This window comes from Panicum virgatum, chromosome 8N (assembly GCF_016808335.1).
Source record: "Panicum virgatum strain AP13 chromosome 8N, P.virgatum_v5, whole genome shotgun sequence".
NCBI lineage: Eukaryota > Viridiplantae > Streptophyta > Magnoliopsida > Poales > Poaceae > Panicum > Panicum virgatum.
The window spans coordinates 40915435-40923266 of NC_053152.1; the positions used below are offsets into that span (position 1 = coordinate 40915435).

The 7832-nt window shown below is 43.3% G+C and overlaps 1 long non-coding RNA gene across 1 annotated transcript; it reads right to left on the reverse strand.

Moving 5' to 3' along the window:
* Positions 1 to 246: 246 nt before the first annotated feature.
* Positions 247 to 2316, reverse strand: LOC120686937. Its single transcript, XR_005680451.1, has 2 exons — positions 2197 to 2316; positions 247 to 446 (listed from the first exon to the last, which is right to left on the reverse strand). It is a non-coding gene; the product is annotated as an uncharacterized LOC120686937 (long non-coding RNA).
* Positions 2317 to 7832: the final 5516 nt, after the last annotated feature.

A 7832-nucleotide genomic window follows, 5' to 3' on the forward strand; every position in this document is an offset into this window, starting at 1 on the left:
GACCGGCACTAACGTGCGTACGTTAGTGCCGGCCCGAAATACTAGCCGGCACTAACGTGCCCGACACCGCCGGCGCCTGGCAGCAAGGTTAGTGCCGGCTGGTATAACTGGCCGGCACTAAACATTTTTTTCTTCTTTATGTTTTCTTTTCTTTTTCGTTTTTATATGTATGGCTATGCGTATTTCTACCGTATGTGATTACGTAGTCGTACTCTTTGCATTGCACATTTATATTAGGACCGCATATCACACTAATATTATATATATATATTCGTAATGTATGGAACACTTCGGAGTTCAAAAATACTTGAGATATTACAAATTATTAAGCATCAACTATAGTAATGTATCAGCTTCCTCGTCGTCGGATCTTGATCTTCTTTGGCGACGCTTGTACGGAGATTGCCATGAAATAATTTTTTTTCAGTATGATCCCACAACGAAATCTGCCAAACAGAATAATTTCCACATTAGCATGGAACCAACAGCTCCTGAACACGAATAATTCTGCTAAATTCACAGTACTTCGACCATTTCAAATAAACATAAATGTTTATACTATTTTCAGGATGAGGTCATGGTAACAGAACAAAGGATTTACCAAGTGTCTGATCAAAATTTTAGATATCAATTTAACTTGGGGAAAGGAGTTCTACATATTATAGTGTCATAAGAAATACATTTTTTTAATATATGACCCGTCATATATTTATAAATGTAAGAACACAGTGACATGCTCTTCTACCTTTCTCATATTTATACCCTTAACTTCACTATGCTTCTTATTTGCAATACATGCACCCTGCCGCCAAACAAATAATTCAGAGAACAAAATGGAACTAAGAATGCATAGATGAATGGCCCGCCATCTCTATAACCTTGTTCAGTTTGTTAGTATTATAGTAAGTAAAGAGGCATCCTCTGTAAATTGATTAAGCATCCTTTTTGTGTTATAGGCGCACAAACTTGACTCTGCATCATCTGTACTATGATTTAGCTCAAATATATAGGGGTAGCTTAGAAACAAAACAGGATATGGATTCCAGCTTTGCTTGCAGGCACAAAATTAGAACAGTACAAAGAGTAAAATGTCAAATTATTTTGGAGATTCAAAAAACCACATCTTAGAGACCAGTCACAGATCCAATCAGTTGATGGGCTGATGGCCCCAATTGCTGCATCAAGAGGTTTCATGGTCATATGTGTGTATAGTAGGCCTGACAGAAGTGTGTGTCAAGAACACCGATATCTAACAAATTACAAACAAATTCAGAGGTGAAACTGAAGAGCACACAAGTTGATGTCTGCACTAATGTGATGTTGGATTGATGCAGGATTCAAGCATGTAGAGTTAGGCTTCTTGTTCATGTAAATTATTGTGACGTAGAGCTATGACACAAACTGTTGTTTAAATTGCTGGCAGATAATCTGATATCCTTACTGCATAATGCACAGAACAACTGGGGACCTATTCAGAAAGCTGCACCTCTGAATAGTAAGCGTGAACACATCTGATTTATCCACTGAACAAGGATTATAATAGTAAGACATTATCTTATTTTTCCAGACTAAGATCAACCTAAGGTCACATGCACATCCAGAATAATTCAACGTGGGCGCACATCAGGCTATCAATATTTACAAAAGATTTATTTTGAACAGATCACAATATGGAATTCAAGGACAGCCTACCTCCTAGTCTCCTGGAACAGCTATTCTAAAGTCATAATTCCAATTAACAGGGTAATGATCATGTACCAGGTATGCTGATAAAACGGATTATAAGTAGTGGCACACCCTGTGAAGCCAGATTTCACATGTGACCCAAGCCATGCCCATGTAGATAAGCTGAAACTTGTAGTGTCAAATATGACACTGATTCGTACATCAGTCAGGCTAACTTAGGCAGCATACAACTGATTTTACCCAAATTAAAATCTAGCAAGAAGGAAAAAGAAGATGAGGAGAAGGGGAAGGGCATGAGACATGCCAGAAGAGATGGGGGCGAGTCGCAGGGGATCCGGAGACGCAAATCAAAACCTAGCAAGGAGTGCAATCAGTACATAGCAATTGCTTGCAGAGCTTAAGCAGGCAACCGCTCCGCCTCGTTCCAATTTTGTCCTAATGAACCAACTAATTGCACTCGGGAGGAGCCGAGCTGATGAATTTAGTGCACGAACTGCATCAGGAACTCACCTACTCGGCGAGGAGGCACGTCGGGGACGCCACAGTGGTGCGCAGTGACGCCTGAGCGGAGCGGCGTGATGGCGTCGTTCTCATTGAGCCGCGGCGTCGAACCGCGGCGACGGCGGGGGCCCAAGGACGGCGAGGTCGAGGCGGCGCGGGTCAGCTGGCCGGCCGGCGACGGTGGCGACGAGGTCGGAGCCGCGGCAAGGGCAGGCGTCGCGTCGGGGAGGCCGCGCCGGGGACGAGGCGCCGGGACGGCGGACGATCGGGGCGGCGCGGGCGCGCGAGGACGAGGACGAGGGCACGCGAGGTCGGGACGGCGGCCGGGACGGCGGATGACCGGGGCGGCGCGGGCTCGCGAGGATGAGGAGACGACAGCGCGCGATGTCAGGCCGGCCGGGACGGCGGGCGACGGTCGGGACGGCGGGGGACGACCCGGGCGGCGCCGGCGCATGAGGACGAGGACGAGGGGGACGACCGGCGGCGGCGGCAAGGACGAGCCGAGGGCGGCGGCGGCGCTCGAGGCACATCGATCTGAAGAATGAACCATGTGTGGGCGCCGATCTCTGTTTTGGGGCAGAGCAGCACATTAGTACCGGCTAACCTGCCCTCCTGACGTCAGGTGGCCGGTATTAACTTGCTTCAGTTAGTGCCGGCTAGGTTTAACAGCCGGCACTAACATATCCCATCTGGCGGGAAGCCAAAATTGGCCGCGGCAATTCTTTTGTACCCTAAATTTTTAATATTTAATATAATATAACAAAAATTTATTCATAATAAGTTTAATATTTACAATAATATAACAAAAATTTATTCATAGTAGGCTTAATAATTACAATAATATAACAAAAAAAATTTAGTAGATTGTTAATTATATCTACACACTAATAATAGTAATCGAAGTAGAATATCCAACACAAATAAATATCTCAACATCCAACACAAATTATCCAAAGAAACTAGAATATGCAAACTATCGGCGAAACTTATTTTTTGTGGAACTTATGTACAAATTAAATAAATCAAGAGCTGAAAGTTTATAAGACGATGAAAGTGACAACTCGATCAAAATGTTTTCTTTTACATAAACAAAGCATAGAAATTTCTGCGACAACAAGCAAGTGAGAACCATTTCTAAAATTTTTCATTTCTTGTTTCAAAAGAATAATATATTCTAATTCAAAAGACAATCATCACTTTTAATGCTCGTTTGATTATAACTTAATATTTAGGATTTCTTTTGGATCATTACTTTTATAAAAAAATATTAAATCAACTTTAGATTTTAGGTGCACTATACCAAAGAAAAATATGTTTCTAGTTAATTATGAAACATCTGGAACATAGACACGCATTGAGACCCTTAAGGGCTGTCAAACCTAACTCTAGTCAACATTATCACCACAATCAAATGTAGATGAAAAAATAAATTAGAAGTCCACCCCTAGGAAGTTAACTGCTGCTGGAGCAGAGATATGATTGACATGTATAGTCTATTTCATTTTAATTCAGCTTATTGCAACAGAGTGAAATTGTAATTTTCACTGACTTGCTTTCTAATACTAGAAAATTCCTAGTCTTCCTGATTTTCATAAGGCACAGGCGAAGTTAAACTCATGATCTCAATGTCATGGATATACTTAACCTAGACTTATTCATATAGCTCTAAACACTGTATTTCAATATCTTAGGTGCCGTCAGTATACACTGTAGCAGAAGTTTGTACGGAAATTAGGAGAGTCAAGTTGACAAAGAAATGCCTTCTACTTTTATAATTGAGGTTTTTTACGGTGTACAATACCACCATTTAGTCGTATATTGTATAGAGAAGATCTAACCCTTTGTTAGTAAGGGTAATCTAGTAATTAATACCTAATTATAATTGAGAGACAATTCTACTATAAATGTGTCCCCGTGAAATAATTCAAAAAAATTACTCTAAATGTGTTATAGTCAAACTATCTAGTAAATCTTCTCTAAAAAGTAACAAATCAATTCTACTTTGCTCAAATTAATGAACAAATCAAAAAATTATGCTCATTTTTTCTCAACCTTAAAATCACTATTTTCTTTATCTAGAATGCATGAAACGAAAAAATAAACACCGTGAAAAAAAAGTGGAAGAAATTACTAACCTTTGGTGCACTTGAATGGTTGAAATCCACAAAATTTTAGGGAAAATGAGCACCAACTCCCCTCTAAAACGCCATGGGAGAGAGGAGGAGGTTGGCCAAAATGGTTTGGTCGGGCTGGGGGAAGAAGACGCGCAGATATATACAGGGCAACTTAGTGCCGGCTAATGGTTCTAGCCGGCACAAAGTGGCGCCGTTTAGTGCCGGCTAGACCCATTGACCGGCACTAAGTTGCCCCGAGCCAAGTTAGTGCCGGCTAGAATTCCCGGCCGGCACTAACCTGGCTTCTGAATGTTGTGGTTGATGTGTTGACCGTTGGGCGATGGCACGTTAGTGCCGGCTGGGATGTCTAGCCGGCACTAACGTGCCCGTCGGGTCCTGTTCAGGCACGTTAGTGCCGGCTCCTTGTTGACCGGCACTAATATGCTGGTACCAATGTGGTTTTCTCTAGTAGTGTGTAAAGATCGGATAACATCCGCTGTCAATAAACATAATTGCACTATATTGGGAACAATCCAAACAACCTGTTAATATTTTTGAAACATTGACCTGCGATAAAGACGAATATGATGATTGAAAAATGCATATATACACTGTTGCAGAAAGGCACATCAGTGCCGGTCACAGGACGGCTTAGTGCCGGTCCCTGTGGCCGGCACTAAATGGCCGGCACTAACGTGACAGACGTTAGTGCCGGCTACTCTGACCGGCACTAACGTGCGCATGTTAGTGCCGGTCCGTAATACCAGCCGGCACTAACGTGCCCGACCCCGCCCACCTCCCATCAGCAAGGTTAGTGCCGGCTGGTATAACTGGCCGGAACTAAATGTTTTTTCTTCTTTATGTTTTTTTTCTTTTTTCTTTTTATACGTATGGCTATGCGTATTTCTACCGTATGTGACTACATAGTCGTACTCTTTGCATTGCACAGTAATATTGGGACATATTACACTAATATTATATATATATATATATTTGTCATGTATGGAACACTTAGGAGTTCAAAAGTACATGAGATATTACAAATTATTGCGCACATCAACTATAATAACGTATCAGCTTCCTCGTCGTCGGATCTTCTTGGGCGACGCTTAGACGGAGATCGCCATGAAATTCGCCCTTAGGATTTATGACTTCATCGAGTAGAAATCCGCATATAGCTTCTTGAATTGCCCTGATCCGAGCGATTTCAATGAGTTCTTCTTTCATCCACCAACGCTGTCACATTTTTCGATAAAAACATGAGAATAAAAAATAATGAATTAAAATAATGAGCAGATGTGGTTGTGCTCACGTACATTGAATGCCTCCACTGTCATTTGCCCTTTTTCACTTGCAAAAGAGTTGATCCACTCGCATACGTAGTATCCACATAAGTTGTTTCCTTGGCCCTGTCTCCAACACTATGGACAAATGTGGGTTACGATATAGAATTTTTCTGATGTTTATTGCGAATGACATTAGTAGTGAGAGTATATTCATACCGGAAAATCAGTCACCCAATGAAGAGGCTCGATTTCACCTATGGGCAAGCCTATATGTTTGTGGAGGTAGCGACTCCATGCAGTATTTACTGTCTCGATGATATCTTGGTACTTTGATTTATCTTGCCTTAACGAGTCGTACACCAAGACCTTGTGCTCCTCAATCCGAATACAAAGCAATATCCAATGAAAGCTGTGCATATACATACGCATAACCAATTAATGTTGATTATAATAGTTATTAAATAGTATTATTAATACGAAGGGATTGAAAAAAAAGTCTAACAAAGAACGACTCACTGATGGTTGTATGGCAAGAGAATGAAGGGACACATGCTATTTTTACGCAACCCCCTGTATATAACATTGACTACGTCTCCAGGATTTAGTGCTAGCGATTTCTCGTGTATAATATCGGGGTCGAAGAACCCGACGTTATGGAAGTTCTTCTTTCGGCAAATTTGAATTTTTGACCTACGGGACACAAGAAAAACGGGGATCAGTCAACACACAAGGCTAAAATAATGAAACGAGAGACAATACTTACATGCACCATACACTCATGAGGGACTTGTGAAGGGCATCTTGATGGTATAAATCGTAAAGTGCTGCAAACTCGATATATACATCATCTGCCCCCCGCCAGAAATGCTCATCTTTAATCCGAGCTGGGAACATCTCTAATTGATTAGCTTTAGATTGCACGGCATACCATTTGTGTAACTCGGCCATTCTCGTTGGTAGGAATGGTAGCAACTCTGGCCATATCAAAGGTTCACCAAGTACAAACTTTTTCTTGCCGCGGGCATTCTGTAGGGCCTCCCCAAGCAATTGAGCCCTTGTTAGATCAGTTTGCAATATCATCCCAGCCATGGTCAACGGATCTCTTGATTCATCGGGACATTCTTCACGCGGCACTATCAACGGAGGGATCGATTGTTTGGACTGCTCTCCGAGCTGGGGAACGGTCTTTGCATTAATCCGCCGATTCTTGGGGTTGCTGTAGCACTTTCTGATCTGCCGATCATAATCCGACTCTCTTTCTTTCTCCTTGGTGGGATCTTTAATGAAGTGTTTAATGAAGTGTGACTTTGCAACCGGATCTATTTCTGGCTTCTTGTTCGCAGCCTCCCTCAGTAGCTTGCGCTTCAGCAAGAAGGTTTGAAACGATTCTTCTGCCTCTTCCTCTTCTGGAGCCTTTGCTTTCTTCTTTCTTTGCTGCTTATGAGATGGCTGGACCGAAGGTACCGTGTATGACTTCTGTCGCTGACTCTGATTCTGTTGTGCGGCTGGTGATGATGCCGGAATTGGCTCGCTTTGTGCGGCTGGTGATGGCGGATCCATGCTGGGGTCCCGTGCAGGCGGTGGAGAAGGTGGGCCAACACTAGGATTCCTGTCAGCTGGCGTTGGTGATCTTTGCCTTGAGCACCGAGCGGAATCTGTGTCTGCTTGCACCAATCTTATGTCGCGCTTTGGCCACGCGATCCATGTGTGTACGGCATGTTGTAGTTCTGTTTCTTCAGGACTTATAGGGATCGGGAGGTCCATGTCTTCCCAACGTTCTTCAGTAATTCGGTCAACAAAGACTCTGGCGAATCCTTCAGGAATCGGCTGGCAATGTATTGTCCCGCCCTCTTCTTGGACTTCCGCATAACCCTCAGCACAAACTTTGAGCTTTTTCCCATAAAGAACCAGAAGCTCACATTGGGTCCTAACGGTGATGTCGTCAATGGGGTCCCTCGGCCTGTCGGCACCCAAATTAGGGTGCTCCGTGGAAGCAACACTGCTACGACGCTGAGAAGAGGGGCTGATCTCCATATTGGCAGCTGGTTGGTCCGAGCGTTGCCCAACTGCTGCCTCAAGTGACATTATCCGGTTTTCTAGGCTATGGATCTTCTCAGCCACTACTGCCTTGCTTCTGCATCGGCTTCGGTAGGTTTCGAGATCTCCGGAAAAGCCAAATTTCCATGGAACTACTCCCACGCCTCGGGTCCGTCCAGTGTGTTCCGCATTCCCAAGAGCGTAAGTC